At 41.4% G+C, this 21,684-nt stretch overlaps 1 protein-coding gene across 1 annotated transcript in view; it reads left to right on the forward strand.

Annotated features, from left to right (window-relative positions):
- The window catches only part of ADARB2 (adenosine deaminase RNA specific B2 (inactive)), a 455,088-nt gene that overhangs the window by 126,175 nt on the left and 307,229 nt on the right, over window positions 1-21,684 (forward strand). The gene's annotated exons all lie outside the window — the stretch shown is intronic.

Genomic DNA, 21,684 nt, shown 5'->3' on the forward strand with positions numbered 1-21,684 from the left:
GGAGATTTTGCCCATTTTTCAATAGTTTTTCTTATTCTGGGACCTTTTTGACAGAAGTTTGTTACCACAAGAAGTATTGGGTTTGAGCAGAAAACAGTGTATTTGGGGCTAAAAAGCACTGATTTTCTATACAAAAATTCTGAGTCCTTGCACCAAAACAAGTTTTCACATAAAGTCCAGAAGTGCCCCCTCCCCTTTAAATCACAGTTGTCCTTATTGACAGGGTATCACAATGCATCGAGACAATCTTTCTCATAATGGACATGAAAATCCTACATTTCCCATGCACAAGTGTCCCTCTTTCTGCTGGAAAGGAGACTGAGGATTTGAGGATGTTACAAATATACACAAAGCCCTCTAAAGCATCTGTTGCCACCACCTTCAGCAGCACCTGATAGTGGTGAAGAAACTAGCAAGTAGTGGCTTCCATTTTGAGGGGATTGTGATCTGGGCTTTGGGGTTCAAGCTCCAGAAACACACTGCAGAAGTAATCCAGTTTAAGACCACTTTAAGTGCCCTGGCTCAGTGCTAGGGAATCCTAGGAATTGTAGTTTGTTGTAGCACCAAGGCTCTCTGACAGAGAAGGCTAAAGTTCTCAGAAAACTACAATTCCCTGGATTCCCGAGCATTGAGGCAGGGCAGTGAAAGCTGTCTCAAACTGGATTATATCTGCAAAGTGTTTTGAGCCTAAAGGAGCTACAAGTTATTTGTTGGAAAAGAGATTCTTCCCAGGACTAGAGACTCCAACAGCCATTTATGCTACATGAGCAGGAAGAATGCTCCCTCCCAGTTCTGTTTGTGATAAGTTGAATATAGGTGCTCACCTATGTAGCAAACACTTTTACATGAATACAAGTGGTAGAGTGGATCCAGAGCTTGCAGGATGAAAATATTGGTCCCTTTTGATAAGCTGGCACAATGACACCATATGTACCCACACACATGTGCACTCTGAGCACTGTGTCCCCTCTGAACTTAGCCACAATCCTCAGAATGGTTGGAAAGGAGGTTCATTTTGCCAGCAACTATACTTTATGTGACTTATAAGCTAACACCATTATAATATGTGATGGCTGCCACCTTGAATGGCTTTAAAAGTGGATGGGATACCTAGACAGAGGCTAAGGCCATCAGGGTCTCCATAAGTCATAAATGACTTAGATATGGATTTCTTCTCTGAGACAGAGGCTACATGGGGAACATTGAGGGAGCTGAGAACCCACACACCCTTTCCAAAAGCCTACTGTGATTTACTTAATACACGAAGCAGTTAAAATCCTTGATCGAGGGGCAGAGACAGAATTGGATCTTACCCTGGCAGGGGAAGAGTTTAATTCAACCCCTACACACACACATACACACACACTTACTTCATATCTTCACAGAAAGACATGCTTCACCCTTCCAACATTAGAGCTTTGCTGATGGAAATGGAAGAAGCAGTTTTGGTGTGTGCAGAAGAGATGACATTTGATGTAAGAAGTGGTGTAGTGGTTTGACTGCTGGACTAGGGGCCTCTACAGACAGGAAAGAAAAGGTGGCATCGGGGTGGAGCAGGGTCATGGCAGCCACCCGCTGCATGCCCCAACTCCACCCCGATTCCAGTGTCATGGCAGCAGCCCGACTGCATGGCAGGCAGCATCACACCATTTTTTGGCACAGCGTTTAGATGCACCGTGCCAAAGAAACGCTGAAAATCTGCTGCCACGGTGGCAAGGCCAGCTTTTTGCCATTATAAAAAGCAGCAGCATTTTGTCAATTCTTTTTAGAGCAGCAAATTGGCGGATTGGGACCGAGGCATGTGGTTGCTGCAGCCTTGATCTGGTGCTGAAAGGAGCGGCAGGATGCCACTCCATTGAGGTGGCCTGTAGAGCCCCTAGGACTCTGGGAGACCAGGGCTTAGATAAGTGCTCGGCTATGGGATGCCACAGTTGCACTCTCGCCCTCAGAGAAAGACAACAAAGCAGCAACAAAATCAGAGGTAGCCAAAGCCCTCCCACCTCCCACCAGTGCCTCCTTCAAAAGGAAATGTTTTTGACAGCTTGGGTGCTGGTCTAAAAGATTTATCTCCCATTCTGAGTAGTGGGAAGGAAATATTTTAAATTGGTTGTGAGGTGCAGCAGCAAATTCTAAAGCTGCATCCCTTCTACCTCAGTAGCAGGATCCTGGGAACACTTTGGAAATGTCAGAGTATTCTGGCTATTATAATATTGCTGTATTTTATGATGTGATTTTACTTTGTTGCATGCTGTCCTGACTAGTGTACAGAGCAGTAAAAGATTGAGAATGAAATCTATATGTAAATAAATAATTCTACTATAATCCTTACAAATAAATCTGAATACTTTAGTATTACTGTCCCCGTATTGCAGATGTGGGACACTATCATACACAAGCGTTCCATTAAAATTTATGGGAAGCATAATAATACACTAGCTGTAGTAAGGCTTTCCTAAGAAAGAAACTTTTTATGTGCCTGTCTGCTCTCAGATGCTGCGCATGGCATCGAAGCACATCACAATAGGACAGCTAGGTTATTATAAAGCATTGTTACCTGTGTACAATCTAAAGCAGAGAATTGCTTCACTACCTTTGCTTGGAGGAGCTTTTGTGTCTGATGCGCTATAAATTTGTATGTAAAATTTCAAGTGTGGCTCTTTTCTCCCGCCCTCCACCCCTTTCTTTTCTTTTCACAGAGCACAGCTATGGGTTAGTAACTGGCCTGCACATATTTATTGCTCTGAAGTTAATTTAATGTTATCTCAAGTCCTATTTTTCCTCTCTCAAAGGCTTTTTGCATACATCGCTGGGATTGTTAAGCTTTCACAAAGCAGAGTGGGAGCCGGGGGAGGCCTTTAAATAACATGCACATTGTTAACCTGCTGCCTTTTTTATTCTCTTTCCTCACACAGTATGTACTGTACAAGAAAAGAACATGGTCACCTATCTCCTTGCTAGAGGAACTGTCATTCTTAATTCATTTATACAGGGTACTTAAGATGCCTTAAGCAAAACAAGATAGTTTTAAAGGGAAATTAATGTAGTTTGACGGTAGCAAACTAAGGTCCCCACCCCCCAGATGTATAAAATATTCTTCTTAAAGAATAGGTCACAGAGATCTTTCCAAGTCAATTTATGGCTAGGGAAAAAGTTGGAACATCAACCCTATATTTTAGAGAAATAGTAGAAGGCAACTGAATAAATGTGGCACATTGGAAAGAAAAGTATTTCAAATGATTCTGCAATATGTTTACATCCAATTCCACTGGAAATCTTTTCTTTTACTTTCTGGTGAGTCTTCATGTTAATTGGAATGATTTCTTCATTGGTTTGTAACCAGAAAAAAACTGTTTTCTTTTGTTTCTTAAGTATTGATGTGCCACCCCATAGCAAAGTTTTGAGGGCAGCTATGAGAAGATTAAAAATAAATTAAAAGTATGTTCTACAATACAATAATTGTGCCTGCAATGGAGAACAAGACATACAAAAGTAGTGTCAAATCAAGTGACAGAAGTGAAGATAAATTAAGAATTCGTGGGACAATAAGAATCATTTTTACCTGGTGCCAAGACAATATCAAGGCCAACAGTAGGAAGAGCATTCCATACTAGCTTGCAACCACTGAAGAAGTTTCCTTAGAGCTCCCACTATGCCTACTGGTAAAGTGTTCTAGGAATTATAGTCCCAAGCATCTGCAGGATACCACTTTGGGACTGCATTCCAGACTGCATCTCACTTGGCAAAGGGACATATAGGAGAGCCTTGGAAAACAAAATCTGTGTGGAGAAAACTGCATGGTCTTTTGGGTCCCCAAAACTGGCATGCTGAATTGGGCCTGGAAATTTCCTGAGTATCACTGCAGTTGACAAAACATTGCCATAATATTGTGGTGGTGAACCTATGACATGTGTGCCAGAGATGCCACACAATGTCATTGTGGTCCTGATCTGGCCTTTCCACGTAGGGTTGCCACAATTCTCTACCACAAACCGGGACAAAATGTAGGACAAAATTTAGACCAAAATGCAGGACAATTGTAGGATAAAATTTATTTTGGGCTAAATTTTATCCTACAATTGTCCTGCATTTTGGTCTAAATTTTGTCCTACATTTCATCCCGGTTTGTGGTAGAGAATTATGGCAACCCTATTTCTACGGCACAAAAAGAAGCTCCTTTTTGTCCCATGGAAAGGATGCCCTAGACACCACTGCGGTGGCTTTTTTCCACTTCTTCAGTGCAGCACATATAAATGCTGTGCCAAAGACATGATATGACACTGTCTGCCATGTGGTTGCTTGGGCGGCATTACGATGGTGTGGGGGCAGAGTTGCGGTGGCCGGCATGCGGTCGCCATGGCACCACTCTGCCCCCATGCCGGTTCTTTATGCCAGTCTGTTGAGGCCCTCAGAGCACTTTCTCAGTCCTATGGGAATATGAATAGTACCAAAATAACAGCAGTGTGAATATTGCATTAGTGGTTAAAACATAATCATGCTCTGAAACTCACCCTCATGATTTATTATTTTTGCATCTTCAACAGAACTGTGGTACTTCTTATAATAAGACAATGGCAATTAAGCATTGCTTTGTATCAGCTTGTTCAAAATGTCAATATGATGTTAATCAAACACATAACAACCATTAGCTAGTAACTCGTGCATCATATGTCTTATAAATCTTTTGAAAGGTCATAGAATGGTGTTTTGCTCTTAAGTGATGGGAAGGAAAATAGTTTTTCAGAACACAGAATTTTTAATCAATCCCTTTTCCTGTCTGTCACAACACTGAGTCATTTTTATAAGCCCCAGTAAGGCAGTGGAAACGAGTGTTGTTAACATCATTTTTCAATAACTTGAATGCTTCTCTTTTTAAGAGGGAGATTACAGATTCAAGAAGGATATGGCTTAAAAGCCCATTTTCTGATATACCACCACACTCCAGTGGGATCAAGGCATGAGATCCAGGATAGGGATATGCAGATGGAAGATGAGACTTGGGCTGCCAGGATTTAGGGGAAGGTTTTCTTTTGAGCATTACCCATTCATGTCCAGATAGGTCAAGGCTGATTTGCTGAGAGAAGAGAAGCATAGAAAAATTTTAGGAGAGAGATGTGTTGTGAAATAAGGTTTGAGCAACACAAGTTTTAACTGACATGGCTCCATCCTACTGAATCCTGGGATTTGTAGGTTGTTAAGTTGCTTAGAGAACTGTAGTCCACTCTGATGCCCTATGGCCCCAAAGATCAGTAGGAGAAAATTCTACTGTAAGCACTCACCAAACTCACATTCCAGAATCCTGCAAGATGGAGCCATGATAGTTAAAGCACTCTCAAACTACTATAGCCATGTAGTGTATTTGTGTTCTCTGTATGTAAGGACCACAGAGAAAACTTTGACACAGACAACTATGCCATCAAAAGCCTCAATACATGCCGTAGAAACAAGATCCCTGTGTCATTGTGTAATTATTGACACAATTATCATTGTGGACTTGTTCCTATGGCATATGTAAGTATTTTTTAAAAACAAAAAATAAACCTATAACAGGTACAATTATCAGCTAAAAGCATTGTCTTGAGCATGTAATGTTAAACTGCAGTTTTCAGAAACTGCACCTTAGATTTAGTATTAATTTCATTCATTTTTCCCTCTTCCATCCACTGAAGCTCCAAGCTAAGAGCAAACAAGGGAGATTACCGCACTAGGGTAAAAGCGTTCCCCAATGCGTTCTCACGGGTGCGAGCCTGGAACGTGATGAGAACCAGAACGCTAGTTTACCGCACAGCGGAACGCCACCGTCGCCGCCGGGCGTTCCAAATGTGTTCCCAATGTGTTCCAGGGACGCCATTTCTGGGAACGGTTTTGAAATTTGGAACACATTTGGAACGCCTGGTGGCAACGCTGTGCAGTAAACTAGTGTTCTGGTTCTCATCACGTTCCAGGCTCGCGCCCGTGAGAACGCATTGGGGAACGCTTTTACCCTAGTGCGGTAATCTCTAAAGTGGTCATCATAGACCACCCTCCCATTTACTTCAACATGATTTTATCCACATGCTTATGACATACTTTTGAGTCTCCCTTCCCTTTGAAATGTGGTGAGCCACAACTGGGGAGAGAACCTTCACTATAGGGCTCACTTGGATGCTTACATTGATCTCCTTCTAGCAAAAAGTTTCGTTTCTTCCTGGGCTTTGAATTTTTATTGCAAATTGTTGTGTTGCTGCTGGTTTATCTGGTAACAAAATACACTTTGTCCCCCACAATAGTGGATGCAGGTGTTGCAGCAAAGTGAAAATTAGCAGGAAGATGGAAGGGGATCCCATTTAGCTATGCAGAGGGGTGAGTGTGTGAGAGAGAGAGAGGTGGGGAGAGAGGGAAAGAGACAGAGAGACCACTTTCTTCTAAGACATTTCTGTTTTGTCATGATTGGTCCTCCAAGCATAAACAAAATAACTTCTGTGTGTGTATGTTATGTTACAAACACATGAAAAAAATATAGGAGAATTAATTTAGAATTTTGTCCTACTTGCCATCCCAGGTGCAACAAAGTGCAGTTCTTTAGGCAGGTTCTTCCTCCTGATGCTTCCTTCCCCCCACCCCACCCCCGTCAACAAAAGATCAGCAAGTGAAGGCAATGTTATTTTACCAGTTGGCAAATTGCTGTAAGTATTCAGGTGGCCACTTCCATTTTTAAAAAGAAAGAAAGAAATCCATCTCCGAACAAATTGCTATGATCCTAACAAGACGACAGCAGTATCTGATAATGACTTACATTTCCTAAGTCCTCCTAGAGTCACAGTTTCCTTATTCTGAGAGATGAATTTCATAAAGCTACCAGAGACAAGCACAGTAAATATAGCAGCTCTGCCTCTTCAGCTGCTGCTGCCTAATGAAAGCAAGCTTTGAAGACAGCAAGACATGATTATTTTGATTTACAAGATGAGGGAGATCATATTTTTCCTATAGAGATTATTGGCTTTGGGAGGAAGTACTTAGGTCTTTGCAGCATCTAGGGATCGGAATGGTCTTAAGGGTTTTATCATCATCAGTCTGGTTCCATATGTTCTTTTTGGTTAAATTCTGCCCATCCAACAAGCTCTAGCCTGCCTCATCTGATGAGTACAGGATAGGTTACAATAATTATAAATAAAATACTTCTGAAATGTTGGGTACCTCTCAAGCTTGGGCAAGGAAATACAGGAGAAGGGAAAATGCACAAGCCTTGTTGTTCCTCATACCTTTTGTTTGTCATCTGTGAATGGAATGTGACTGAGGATATATTTTTCATGTATTTGTAACATAACACACACAGAGAAGTTATTTTGTTCATGCTTGGAGGACCAACAGTCTTTAAAAAGGAAATGTCTTAGAAGACATTGTGGACTGAGAATGCAAATTTTTCAGTCTCCCAAATTATGCAGAGAGAACAGAGGAAACTTTTCCCTTTAGAAAGTCACCCTCTATGTGTAGAGGATGACAGAACCAATGGAGAACCAAGGGAAAATACATGTCATTTTCTCTCATTGAACCTTTACACTCCTTTGATAAGCAGTAGGAGAAAGATACCCCACAGAGAGTCTATATTGACTTGTACTGTGCTGAAAAACACCAGTCACTGACAATTCTCTGGCAAGGAGAACACATTGTTTCATCATGGCCCACTCCATTTGTGGCAAAATGCATCTGAGGAGAGTGAAACAGACAGTCAAAAGGCAGAGCTGTTCTTTCTGGTAAACTTCTGTGATGACCACGTAATTCTAATGAAGGTGGGATATGATGATTATAATCCAGTTTTTATTTAGAGATGTAAGTCATTGACTATTTTTGTCCTTGCATGCTGGAACAAATATTTTCTGCAGTTTCCTCCCTCCTGTAGAAGAAAATGAATATTTCGGTGATGTTTTTGCCCAGTAGTCATGCATCTTGAAAGTGTGTCAGGCAATTATTCTATGCAGAGATACACATGCATTTTTGGCATGAAAATTTTGGCTGTTGGCATAAAAAAAAATCACCAATTTTACACAACAAAACCCACATCTGTTTCTAGAAAGTTATTTTTGAACAAAGAATGACTTGAAATTGCAAGTTTCCTGTGTTGTTATTTTTTGTGCAAAAAAATGACTGGAATATTGTCAGCTAGTCTCAACTAGGGTAAACATGAATGGTTAATCCAATGTAGGTAAATCCAATTAATCTGATCATTGTACTCTAATCAGGATGACTAGGATTTAGACCATTGCTTCTAGAAACGTGTGCTTTTCATGCAGAATTGATGTGCATAAGGTTTGCATATGAACTGATCCTGTGGCTTTAAATCTCTCTGCTTGTGGGTCTTTATCACCTTTTCAGCCTACATCTCATGTTCATTGTACGTTTTGGATCTTAAGTAGAGTTAAAGCACCAAGGCATTACCAGTTAGGGATGTTTAAAGAAAATAAACCTAATTCACATTTTCCCTAGCCTATTAGGTGGATTGGAACACTGTTATCATTTAGAATATTCACTTCTTTGAATTGTCCAGTGCAGTTCCTAGAACTAAATGATCCATATCAATGACTTTATTCACTTTAGCTCCCAGATACTGAGCATTCACTATTTAGATGACAAAAGCCAGCATGGTTTGTGCATTGAGCTATGACTCTGGAGGCCAGGGTTTAAATCCCTGCTCAGCCATGGAACACACTAGATGACTGTAGCCAAGTCACAAGCTCTCAGCCTCAGAAGAAGGACAAGGCAAACTCTTTCTGTACAAATCCCAGTGAAAGGTTTTCCTTTGGGTTGCCATAAGTCAGAAATTAGTTGAAGGCACACAATAACAAATTTCTATGAAAGTAATAAATTGTTATCTCTTGTTATATGTTTGTTGAAGGGAAAGAGTTGTGTGAGTGTGAACTGCTGCTGCTGTGTGTGTATTGTGTGCCTTCAAGTTGTTTTCACTTAAGGCAACTCTATCATGGGGTTTTACCTAGCAAGATTTGTTCGGAGAAGGTTTGCCATTGCTTTCCCCTAAAGCTGAGAGAGTGTGACTTGCCCATGGTCACTTACTGGGTTTCACAGCTGAGCTGGGAATCAAGCCCTGGTCTCCAGAGTCATAGTCCAACTGCCAAACCATTACATCACGCTGCTAGGCAAATCTTTTCAACAGAGAAAACTGGTTCTCTTTCAAACACCTTTTGCCTTATATGCTTCATGAATGTTAACATGGCATTTTTAACTGCTGTCATCTTGTCGATTTCTTACTGTGTTAATTACGCCGTTGAATTCTCTCCCCTTCCATCCTTCCCTCCTCCTACAAGCTAGTGTTTCAATAGGCTTTAACAGGATCAGGAACAGCAAGGGTTTAACAGGCTGGGGAAGTGTAAGGGATTCTAACTTTTCTACATTTCGTGTGTTGGTGTTACCATGGCAATGTGTTAGCCTCTATCTGACAAATAACAAAGGAGGCAGAGATGCTGTAGCCAAAATAGTTCAAGGACTGGCACTGTAATATTTTTAAAAGGCTCCTTTTGCCATGACACTCCATTTCCTTTTTTTGTGCCTCGTTCCTTCTTATAACATTGTCGCTCCAGCTGCAAAGGCTGGCTGGCAGGTCCCACTGGAATCTTAGCCCAGTTTCTGCTCCATGAACTCCTCTCTGACAGAGCTGGCATCTGTCTCCCTTCCCTGTCTCTCCGTTTTTACTCTTTTTCTAGCCTGCAGAAACTGGGCAGGTTGCCTCTCCTTGCTATCAGTCATTTGGGGTTTCATCACCTCTCATCACCCAGCTCAGTGCACAGTGTTTGGGAGATTTTCTCACTGGGGCTTAGAAGCCTCTCTCCCTGTGGGTTTTTGGATGCTCAGATAAAACTATATCATCCTATCAGCTTTAGGTTCTGCCTTTCTTGATTTTTAATTTTACTTTGTGTCTTTGGCCTGCATCCACTGAATCTGTTTGGACTACATTAAAAGGGATTTGAGAGCCAGTGTGGCGTAACGGTTTGAGGACTTCAGAGACCCGAGTTCAAATCCCCACTCAGCCATGGAAAACCACTGCATGACCCTGGGCAAATCACACTCTGTCAACCTCAGAGGGGGTTTACAAAGGCAAACACCACCCCCCAAGTAAATGTTGCCAAGAAACCCCATGATAGGGTTGCTGTAAGGACACCATAAGTCGAAAATGACTTGAAGGCACACAACAACAAATTAAATGTGTTCTGACTTAATGTGTTAAAGTGGTTGTAGGGTCGCCTTAGGGTTGCTATAAGTTGGGAGTGACTTGAAGGCACAAAGCAACAATAAATGGGCTTTCCTACCCCAGTTGTAGTTCTTTATTTCTAATGTATATAATTTTCTTTGCTATCAAATTGCAATGCTTTTTTTTTTAAAAAAATCACAACAATAACATTACAGCAATTATTTAAAAGCTGCACTCAGGATTTTTTTTAAAAGTACAAAGACCCAACACTTTTTTTTTAATGGCAATTAAAATAAATTTCTTTTAAAATCAGCAGGTTGACACTGGACATTTTACTGGGTGACACAGAAAAGTCATGGTCTTTAAAATGGTACCTTACAGGCAAAAGCAAACTATGTGATTTAGTCAGAGCTGTGAACTTTGCAGTAGCCCCTGTAACTGTGCTTTTCAAATCCAGTGCCAGCCCTACTGTTAAACAGAATGAGGCAGTCACTTCTGAAAGCAGTGCCTAGTGTTGTAGACTGGGCAACAGCAACAGCTCCTTATTCCCTTCTGTTGGCAGAGTGATGAGTTCCAGATGAATTGTCCTTCAAACCCTGGGCTGGCCTGCTATCTGCAGGTGAAATGTAGGATGCTGTTCCATCCCGCCATCTGTAGGCCTGTGGATTTTTATTCACTTTTGACAGCAAAAGTTCTCATGTTAACCCTGTCAGCTGTAATACCTGTAAGCTGTCTCTTAGTACTTTTCTTCATAATTCAAACAGATTTACCTCTTGCTGTCTTTCAGGCTGTTCAGAAATAGGAACAGATCAGGTTGACCACAACCACCCTGCCAGCTACCAAACATAGGCAAAGTTCACATTTTGGAGAAAGGGGAAAATCTTGAATGTTATTGGTGCATTCTGTTTCAAAGGTGACATGACAGTATCTGAGGACTGCATAAAAGTAATTTACATAATTTGAAGTTGCAAAATGTATGGTGGGGGGAGTAACTATTATTCAGTTTCAAAAGGTGAAATTAAACTGTAAAAAGAGTAAAGTAGGGTAGTTGCAAAAGCTAAAATTAAACATTTTCCGGTGTATAAGGTGACTGGAGGTATAAGACGACCCCCAGGTTGCACGCCGGCAGCGTCCCTGGCCTGTTAGGCCGAGTTAAAGAGCCGGTCCCTTATTCCTCGCCACCGCCGCCGCTGCCGCCGCCACCACCCAGGATACTCCGCTTCTCCAGCGGCTTCAGAAGTCCACCGCTGCCGTCACCCAAGATACTCCGCTCCTCGAGCAGCTTCCACGGCAGACTTCTGAAGCCGCTGGAGAAGCAGAGTATCCCGGATGGCGGCAGCGGTGGCGAGGAATAAGTGGCCGGATCTTTACCTTGGCCCAACCGGCTCTGGAGCCGCTTCTCTGCCGCCTTTTGCAGCAACAATGGCGGTGAGAGAGAGCCCAGCCGTGGTACCCGCCTCAGGCCTCCAGAGAGGCCCCCTCAAGCCAGCGCTAGTGACTGCTGGGAGAGGAAGCAGCAAGGACCCCAGAGACAGAGAAGTGGCTACACCATTTGCCTGTCTCTGGGGTCAGAATCCGATGCATAAGACAGGAGTAAAAAGTCGCCTTATATGCTGGAAAATATGATACCAATAAACCAGAGTTCATTATTATTTCACCACTGAACAAAAAGAGAAGCACAGTTATTTCTTTTTAGTTTATTTCACAACTCCATGTTAACTTTTTTTTCTTCTTAACATCATGTTGTTTTGACCTTTTATATTTTCAGTTCTCCCTTCCATATATTTCTCTGTGTTTGGTTGTCATACAGTTGAGTTTTGCCTAGATTTTAAAAGGAAAAATCACTTGGTATGTTTAAATGAAAAATCCCTAGGTGCTTCTTTCTGATTCATTCCATTTCATAATGGAGGGGAGAAAAAACCTCTTGGTGAATATGACTTTGATGTTAAGCCACAAAGGTAGAAACAGAAATTCACACAGGTTCGAAGTGTGAGGCAAAGATTTTTCACATTGACATAGAGTCTTGCAAATAAGGAGGGCTGAGACAAAATTGGACAGCTGGTGATGAAGCTTTCAATAGCACACACACACGTGTCCTCTGATGCCTTTGGAGAACACTTAGCACCTTTGCCTTTGTACCTTCAAAATTCCATCTAGTAGCTGCAAAGGTGGAAAGACATTTTTGTAGGTTTTACTCAGTGGCACAGAAAAGTCAAGGACTTTTAAAGTGATGGCTTACAGGCAAAAGCAGTAGTGATGGTATCCCTCACACCACGTCTCTATCTTGCTTTAAAGTTTCAAGCAATGTGATGCTGCAGCAGTTGACAGACAAGTAGGCTGCTATGTTCCGCCATCAAGGGTATGTGGGGAAGGTTTTATGAAAAAACATGTTTGGCCTCTCTAACCAACAAGCTGCAGCAACTTTGTGCCTCTTGGAGCATATCTACGCTACACAGTTGTAGGAGTTTGATGGTGCGGCTCCATTCTCAGATATTTTGGGACTTGTAGTTCTATGAAGAACTTATAATTCTATGCCACAGAACTCTAATGCAGTAGTTCTAGGATCTCACACCAAACTTTAAATCCCAGGTCTCCATAGAAGTTAAAATGGCACCAAACAAATGCAGTTGTGTAGTGTAGATGCTGTCACAGAATCATAAAGTTGGAAGGAGCCTCATGGACCATCAAGTCCCCCCTTGTGCTCAGTGCAGGATATCCAGGTAAAGCATCCCCAACACCTTCTTTGCCTCAGTCTTCTCAGAAAAGGAAAAGGGTGCTCAACCTGAGGTAAATGAAGCAGAGGACAGAATAGGGGAAATTCAGCACAGAATAAATAAAGAGATAGTACAGGAATACCATGTTAATCTAAATGAATTTAAGTCTCCAGGACCAGATGAACTACATCCAAGAGTATTAAAAGAACTGGCAAATGTAATATCAGAGCCATTGTCAATAATCTTTTAAAACTCCTGGAAAACAGAAGTCCCAGCAGACCGGAGGAGGGCAAACGTTGTTCCCATCTTCAAAAAGGGGGGGGAAAGAGTCAGTTAGCCTGACATCTATACCAGGAAAGATTCTAGAGAAGATCATTAAACAGAGAGTCTGTGAACATCTAGAAAGCAATGTCATAATCACAAAAAGTCAACACGGGTTTCAGAGAAACAAGTCATGCCAGCCAAATCTGATCTCTTTCTTGATAAAATTATCAGCTTGGTAGATGAAGGGAATGCTGTGGATATAGTATATCTTGATTTCAGTAAAGCCTTTGACAAGGTTTCCCATGACATTCTTGCAAACAAGCTTGTAAAATGTGGACTAGACAAGGTAACTGTTACATGGATTTGTAATTGGTTGACTGGCTGAACCCAAAGAGTGCTCAACAATGGCTCCTTTTCATCCGGGAGAGAAGTGACCAGTGGGGTCCCACAGGGGTCCATCCTAGGGCCAATGTTATTTAACATCTTTATCAATGACTTAGATGACAGAATTGGGAGCATACTTATCAAATTTGCAGATGACACCAAATTAGGAGGAATAGCTAATATTCCAGAGGACAGGAATAAAATTCAAAATGATCTGAAAAGACTAGAAAGCTGGGCCAAAGCTAACAAAATGAAATTCAACACAGAGAAATGTAAGGTACTGCACTTGGGGCGGAAAAATAAAATGCACAGATATAGGATGGGGGACACCCGGATGAATGAAACTATGTGTGAAAGTGATCTAGGAGTCCAAGTAGATCACATGTTGAACATGAGTCAACAGTGTGATGCAGCAGCTAAAAAGGCCAATACAATTTTAGGCTGCATCAATAAAGGTATAGTGTCTAGATCAAAAGAAGTAATAGTGTCACTGTACTCTGCTTTGGTCAGGCCCCACCTGGAATATTGTGTCCAATTCTGGGTGCCACAATTCAAAAAGGACATTGAGAAACTGGAGCGTGTCCAGAGGAGGGCGACTAAAATGGTGAAGGGTCTGGAAACCATGTACTAAGAGGAACGACTTAGGGATCTGGGGATGTTTAGCCTGGAGAAGAGAAGGTTAAGAGGTGATATGATAGCCCTGTTTAAATATTTGAAGGGATGTCATATTGAGGAGAGAGCAAGCTTGTTTTCTGCTGCTCCAGAGAACAGGACCCAGAACAATGGATGCAAGCTGCAGAAAAAGAGATTCCACCTCAACTTCCTGACAGTAAGGGCTGTTTGACAGTGGAACACACTCCCTCGGCGTGTGGTGGAGTCTCCTTCTTTGGAGGTCTTTAAGCAGAGGCTGGATGGCCATCTGTCAGGTATGCTTTGATTTGGATTTCCTGCATGGCAGGGGATTGGACTGGATGGCCCTTGTGGTCTCTTCCAACTCTACGATTCTATGGTTCTAGGTAGCTTCCAGCCTCTTATTGAAGATACCCAGAGAAGGCAACCCCACCACCTCTCTAGGCAATTGGTTCCATTGCCAAAACAGCTCTTAGGGCTCATCTTCACTTTCCAGAATACTCCGTAGGGGCTGTCCTCAGAGTATTCTGGCCCTAAATTCCCCTCAGATTCACCCCTTATCTTTCTTCCCCCAGCAACAATGGGCAGATGCCTTCCCATATGCCTCCGTTCATTGCCCAGCACCACTGCTGAGGCCAAAGCAAGGTATCCAGCCACACTATCAATACTGAGCACCTCCTTCCAACCTCAGAGTGACTTGTACCTGCAACAGCGGCACTGAGCAACGAATGGGGACCACATGTAAAAAGGCAGCCATCCGTCACTGCTAAGCCCTCCTAGTTTTTGGCACAAGAATTTTGCAATACACACACACACACACACACACACACACACACACACACACACACACACCTTCTTCCCCAAACTGTAAACTTTTATAGAAATGAAACTTTCACAAAAGTTTGTGTGGGGGACTTACAGTGGTTGATTATTTGTTCAATAGTTAGACTGCAACTCCTAGAAGACCATGATTCATCATTTGAATCCCAAATTATTTCCATCCCAGATAAGAAGGAATTTGCAATTTGTGGTAAATTCTTAAGAAAAACAAACTGAAATGAAATTGTCACTTGTGACCAGCTTTGTTGTAGTTTTAATCGGATGAAATGTTAACCCTGGGTTGAGAGTCAGACCCTTCTATGCTTCTCCAGGCCTTAACTTGAAATAATTCATTGAGGTCATCCTAGGAATGGGGCAGCAAAAAAGAAAGATCTGATTCCGACTTTATTACTTGTACTGTCACAGGTTAAGGGACACTTCTAAAAGCTTAGGAACATGTTTTAATTTTATTTCCCTTTGCAAGTAGTGAATCCAGAAGTTACAGTACGGAAAACATAAAGGAAAAACAGCATTCCAAATAAAAATGAGACATACTACATAAGCTTAGGAAAGTTCAAACTAATTTTATAAACTGTACACCCAACTCTGTTTTCTGTTTCCCATCTCATTTTCTCTTTTGGTTAAAAACAAATATAGAAAATACCAGTAGACCTTGAAAAACGCATTAGAATGTGTGCATAGTTCTCCTTCTTTTGATATATCTATGCTAAATTGAAACACTGCTATGTTTCTAAAGCAACAGATTTAAAAGAGAAAATATGGTGGGCTACAGACCACCCATTTGGGGCGGGCTGTACCCGCCCCTTTCCCCAGTGTATCAGGGCCTCAGCGGCCAGAACGGCAGCCGATGAGGCCCCGATCCGCCACTTTTCAGGCTGCGGGGAAGCGGCAAAACGCCGCTTCCCCGCAGCCTGAAAAGGGTGTCCCTGGGGCTTCAAGCCCCAAGGACACCCCGCGGCAGCAGGGAGGAGGAGAAAGGGGCCACTTGGCCCCTTTCTCCTTTGGTCCACTGGGCGCAGCCGTGTGAAGGCTGCGCCCAGCGGACCAAACCAGGAAGGAGCTCCGAAACGGAGCTCCTTCCTGCTCCTCACTAAGGGCGCACTAGGCGCCCTGGCGCGAAGCGAGGACGTCACTTCTGCGCCGCCCCGTATAGAGGCGGCACAGTCATGATGTCCTCATGGCGGCGGCTGTGTGGAACGGCCGCCGCCATTTTGTGCATGCGGAGCGCGCACTAGGGTTAGGGGGTGCGGAAGCACCGCCCCTTTCTAACCCTAGTGCGCGTTCCGCACGCACAAAATGGCCCATTTGTAACGGGCCTATGATACCAACTTTGAACTTTTAAAAAAAAGGAAAACACCAGAATTATCTTGGTTTGTTTTCAGATGTTTCTGCAGGTAGGAACCCTTTGACCTCCTGTGTGAAAAACCCTTATCAAAAGCTTCAATATTCACTGACACCATGTCCACAACATAACATATTAGGCTGGCATTTAAATAATAATAATAATAATAATAATAATAATAATAATAGATATGATTGAAAACTGGAGGTGAGTGGTAACACTGATTTCAAATTCAACTATGTGTTAACTATATATTACAGTTGTTGTTGTTGTTGTTGTTAATCATAATCTCCAAAAATCAGTCTAATATGTGATACATTCAGGTATTCCAATCTTATCTTCTCATGAGAGCTTTATTTTTAAGTGTTGTTTATCAAACTACATGTCATACAAATAGGACATTTTTCACACAGAGACATAATATCTAATTCAAAGACACCAGTTAGGAAGTCTTCTGCCTTGTCTCTGAACACAGGATCAAAGGCCCTGTCCCTTTCTTCTTGTTGTTATTGCGTATCTTCAGGTCATTTTTGAAATATGGTGACCCTATCATGCGGTTTTCTGGGGCTGTGTGTGACTTTCATGCCCATGTGGGGTTTGAACTTCATTTCCGGAGTCCAGTGTTCAAACTGCTACACTACACTGGCTCTTTAGAAGCAGACAATTTATAAATACTTGGATATAACTTTAAAAAATGTGTTTTTGTGGGCTTCCTGCAGGCATCAGCTAGAAATTTGTGGGAAACAGGGTTTCAGACTAGATCAGTCATCATACCAAAATATGATGATTTGAACAATATCACAGCAGAATTTATTGATAATGTAAGAAACAGATTTGTGCTATTAAGTATAATTGGTCAATAATCTGAAGAAAATATGTGAAGAAACCAGGAACATAATTAATGAAGGATGCAGGGAGGCACTAACAATGGCCAAAAAGAAAGGGGAGAAACAGTGGCTGACAGATGAAACACTCCAGGCAGTAAAAGAAAGAAGAGAGGCAAAAGTTAAGGGAGATGGGAACAAAACCAGAACCACGAACACAGCTGTGCAACAATTAGTGCATAAGGACAAGGAGAACTATTATAATGAACAATGCAAAGAAATAGAAGATGGCAACAAAAAAGGAAAAACAAGAGTCTTCTTCCACAAGATTTGGGAACTCAAATGGAGGTTCAGATCAAGGGCCAGGATACTCTATGACAAGAAAAAGCACCTAGTATTAGATGCAAAAGAAATAAAAAAAAATGTTGGGATGCAATACACAGAAGTGTTATATTAAAAAGTTGAAAGAATGAATGACATATGGAGTGAAGAACCATACAGAGAAGAATCCCAAATTCTAAAAAGTGAAGTGGAAGTTGCAAAAAGAGACATTGGTAAAAATAAATCACCAGAAACAGATGATATTCTAATTGAACTGTTACAGTCGACACAGACAGAAACAACTTTAGTGCTAATCAATATATGTTAACAAATATATGGAAAAAAACAGTGTCCAACAGACTGGAAACTATCAATATACATCCTGATCAACAATCATACATGGAGAGAGAAATTTTAGAGGTGGAAGCAGGGTTCAGAAAAGGAAAAGGCACTAGGGATCACATTGCAAACATGCAATGGTTAAGGGAGTGCATAGAGGAATTCCAGGGGGAAAATCAGCATGTGCTTTATAAACTATGGGAAAGCATTTGACTGCATAGATCAGGAAAAGCTATGGATGACTCTTAAGGTCATGGGGCGCCATGACATCTGATAACCATAATGAGAAATCTGTAGTTAGGACAGGAAGCTACTGTTAGAACAGATTATAGGGAAATAGAATGGTTTCCAACTGGCAAAGGGGTAAGACAAGGCTGCATTCTAACATCCTATTTGTTCAACTCGTATGCAGAAAATATCATATGACATGTTAATGTTAGTGTCTTCTGGCATCCCTTATTAATTATGTTCCTGGTTACTTTGCATAGTTCTTCAGGTTCTCAGTCAATTATGCTTAATAGTGCAGGTTTATTCTTACATTGTCAGCAAATTCTGTTGTGATATTGTTCAGATCATATTTTGGTAAAATAACTGTTTTTGGCGTGTTCCAGATGCGCCAAGAGTACATGCTCGGCACGTACTAGGGTTACGAAAGGGAGTCCTTTCTGGATGCCCTAACCCTAGTACGTGCCAAGCACGTACAAAATGGCGGCCCCCATTCTACATGGGCACCAACATTTTGACGTAGTGGACGCTTAGCGTCCGCAAGTTGTGGCGTGGAAATGACACCACAAGTGCGCCATTGTGCCACGCTGCAAAAAGAACCTGCTTTTCTGGGTTCTTTTTGCTGTGCCAAGGAATCACGCGGTTTGTCCACTGCGGTTCCCTGATGAAGCAAACACCGGTGCCGGCAGACCGTCCTTTTGGGCGGTCTGTAAAGCACCCACGTTTTCTTCTTTAGCTTTGCTCTAAATTTTGATACAAGTAGTTGAGGATTTGATGATCTCTTCTTCATATAGTTCATATCTGTTTTTCATATAGTATCTGTAGAGCCATGGTACACATATACATAAGGGAGTGGGTGCAGTCCATGCAATATGCATCCCTGAAAGGCAGGAATAATATTTGAGTCATTGGTCTTCCGACCTGAAAACCTATTTCTTATTTTTAATCTTTATTAATTTTCATAGCTACCTGGCAAAATATGTTTCCACTCTCATTCCTTTCTACAAGACTGCTAAAACCAGGGTCCTTTTATAGACCATGCATACTTGAGAATAATTCATTGTACCTTCACATTGTTTTGAAGTCAGATAATGTCTTTTGTCTAGATTAACCATAATGTTTTGCATAAGTCCAATTCTAATGAAAAATAGCAGTTTATACTGATTTCATTTGACTTGTTCAATTCCAGTTTTAGAACTCATTAAAATGTAAATTATAGCCATGGACAAATCATTCAATTTATGTCTTTATGGGTACTTAAAAAATGACCTAAAATGAACATTTTGGTGGCTGTAGTAACTTAAAGGACCAGCTGATGTTTGTGCAAAAAAACAAAAACAAATCCCTGCAGTGCAAAGAACCCCAGATTTCACTGTTAGAAACATAGGATTAGATGTCCCTTTGTTCTGATACAGAAGGTGCCTTTTTAAATAATCACAAGGAACAACTGACTAGTATAAATTGACTAGTGATAAAATGCTCTTGAGGATTTTAGTGCAGATTTAAACCAAACTGGTCTGGGGCTTTTGAAAGTGTACTGAAACATCCATAGTGCAGACTAGCTCAGTCCCATTTTTTTTTCATCCATTTCTCTATCTCATCCATCACATAAATGAAATGTGGAACGGCCCCATGTTTCTTCAAGAGGCTATTAGCCTGCTAAAGCAAGTATTTGAGACTTGATTAGATTAAGTAAGTAGATGTGGACTTCACATTACAAATGTACTTTCCATTTAATTTATAGCTCAAATGTCAGAAAATCTGATGAACCATAATCAGCAAGAAAGCGACACCTCAGTATCGCCAGTCCCAATATATTAAGGTCACTAACGCAGTGCAGTAAAGTTGCTATGTCAGTATTCTTATATGCTTTTATTTGCAGGAAGTGATAAATCTCAGATATTTTTTTAAAAAAGATTTCTGTATGGAAACCTCAGCAACAGAGATTTGAACTGTACACTTGTTTTTGTTTTATTTTTCTCCTTTTGTGTATTATTAATTATTTCACCTTTTTAAAAGGAAAGTTGATGCCAGATTAATAAGCAGGATCATTTCAACAAATCATAAAAGAATAAATAAATAGTAATTACATTTTGAAGTCCTGAAATTGATCTTCCCTGATTTATAGAATAGATAGCTTAATGGTTAATTCAGCCCTGCATATCAAATTAATAATGAGATAGTAATGGACATAACTGAACCTATAACAGTGTTTTCCTGCATCTTGGCAGGTGACTGGTGAATATATGTACTGCTAAAGGCTGCAGTTCCTTGACCAGTTTTATCTAGGGCCTATTCAAAGTCAATGCAATTAATAATCTGCCAAATTAAATTCAATTAATTGAGAGCCTGATAAACATCCTGTTTTTATAGCACCAGGAAGGTGGCAAAAATGGTTTATCAAACCTCTGTATGAGTTATTAGTTGTACAGGCCAGTTTTGACTGTGTGAGTATCCTGTTGTTGTTATTGTTGCCTTCAAGTCATTTTTGAAGTTTGATGACCCTATCCAGGGGTTTTCTTGGCAAGATTTGTTCAGTGGAGGTTTGCCATTGTCTTCACCTGAATCTGAGAGCATGTGACTTACCCAAAGTCAGCCAGTGGGTTTCATGGCCAAGCAGGGAATCGAACCATGGTCTCCAAAGTCATAGTCCAATCCTCAAACTACACCCCCACGTATTCAGTATAGTGATTACCACAAGCAGAGATAGTGGTATTTAGAAAGCCTGCAACTAAAGGCCCAGAACAGATGATTCAAATGCGCCATTCTGGCGCTGATTTTAGGGTTAGGGACCACGCACCAACTGCACAGTCCCTAACCCTAATACATGCTGGTGGCGCAATAATGGTGGCGTCCTGTGAACACAGGCACTATCATTTTGATGTAACGGACGCATAGCATCCACATGTCGTGGCGCATCCTTTACATCACGACTACGCCATTGGCACACTTGTGATGTAACAATGGTGGCGCAAAAAGAACCCGGTTTTTCTGGGTTCTTTTTACAACGGAGTGATAGCACGTGGTTTGGGGGCTGCACTGTCCCTCCATTTCTCTGTGGTCTGTACTCCCCCATAGTCAGTACAGCAAGTGCATTTTTCACATGCTCAGAGATTTTCCTTATGTTTCTCAATGCATACGCTTTGCCTATACTTCAGCAGCCAAAATAGAGTCAAATATGTGTCATCTAGAAGACCATAAATTCAACTTCCTTTTGTTTGTCAGAAAACAGTGAGGTTAGCTGAAGACAGCTCTGTTCAGTTGCCTCCCTGAAATGTCATATTAATGGAACAACCTTAGCAGTTGTGGAACCTGCAATTTCACAGTTTAAAAGGTTACATGTGTTGGCAGTATAGTGCCCCTAATGGGTGCTATACTGAAAGAAATTTACTCCATTAAATGGAAGTATATTCTTTTAATTCCTTTTGGTGCCAGTTGTTCACTTATCACTATTTTGCAGCAGCCTCTATCCCAAATCAAACCTGCCAGATGCTTAGAGTCATGGTTGCATTTAATTTAGTTTCATAGAGAGTCACATCAGTGTCCTCTTCCAACCTCAGATGGGTTACTTTCAGGCTGTATTGGGCAGGTGATTTTTCCTCTTCACAAGAAAGGGCAGCCAAT

This window comes from Sceloporus occidentalis, unplaced genomic scaffold (genome assembly GCF_023333645.1).
Source record: "Sceloporus occidentalis isolate IW3139 unplaced genomic scaffold, rSceOcc1.0.p SCAF_7, whole genome shotgun sequence".
NCBI lineage: Eukaryota > Metazoa > Chordata > Lepidosauria > Squamata > Phrynosomatidae > Sceloporus > Sceloporus occidentalis.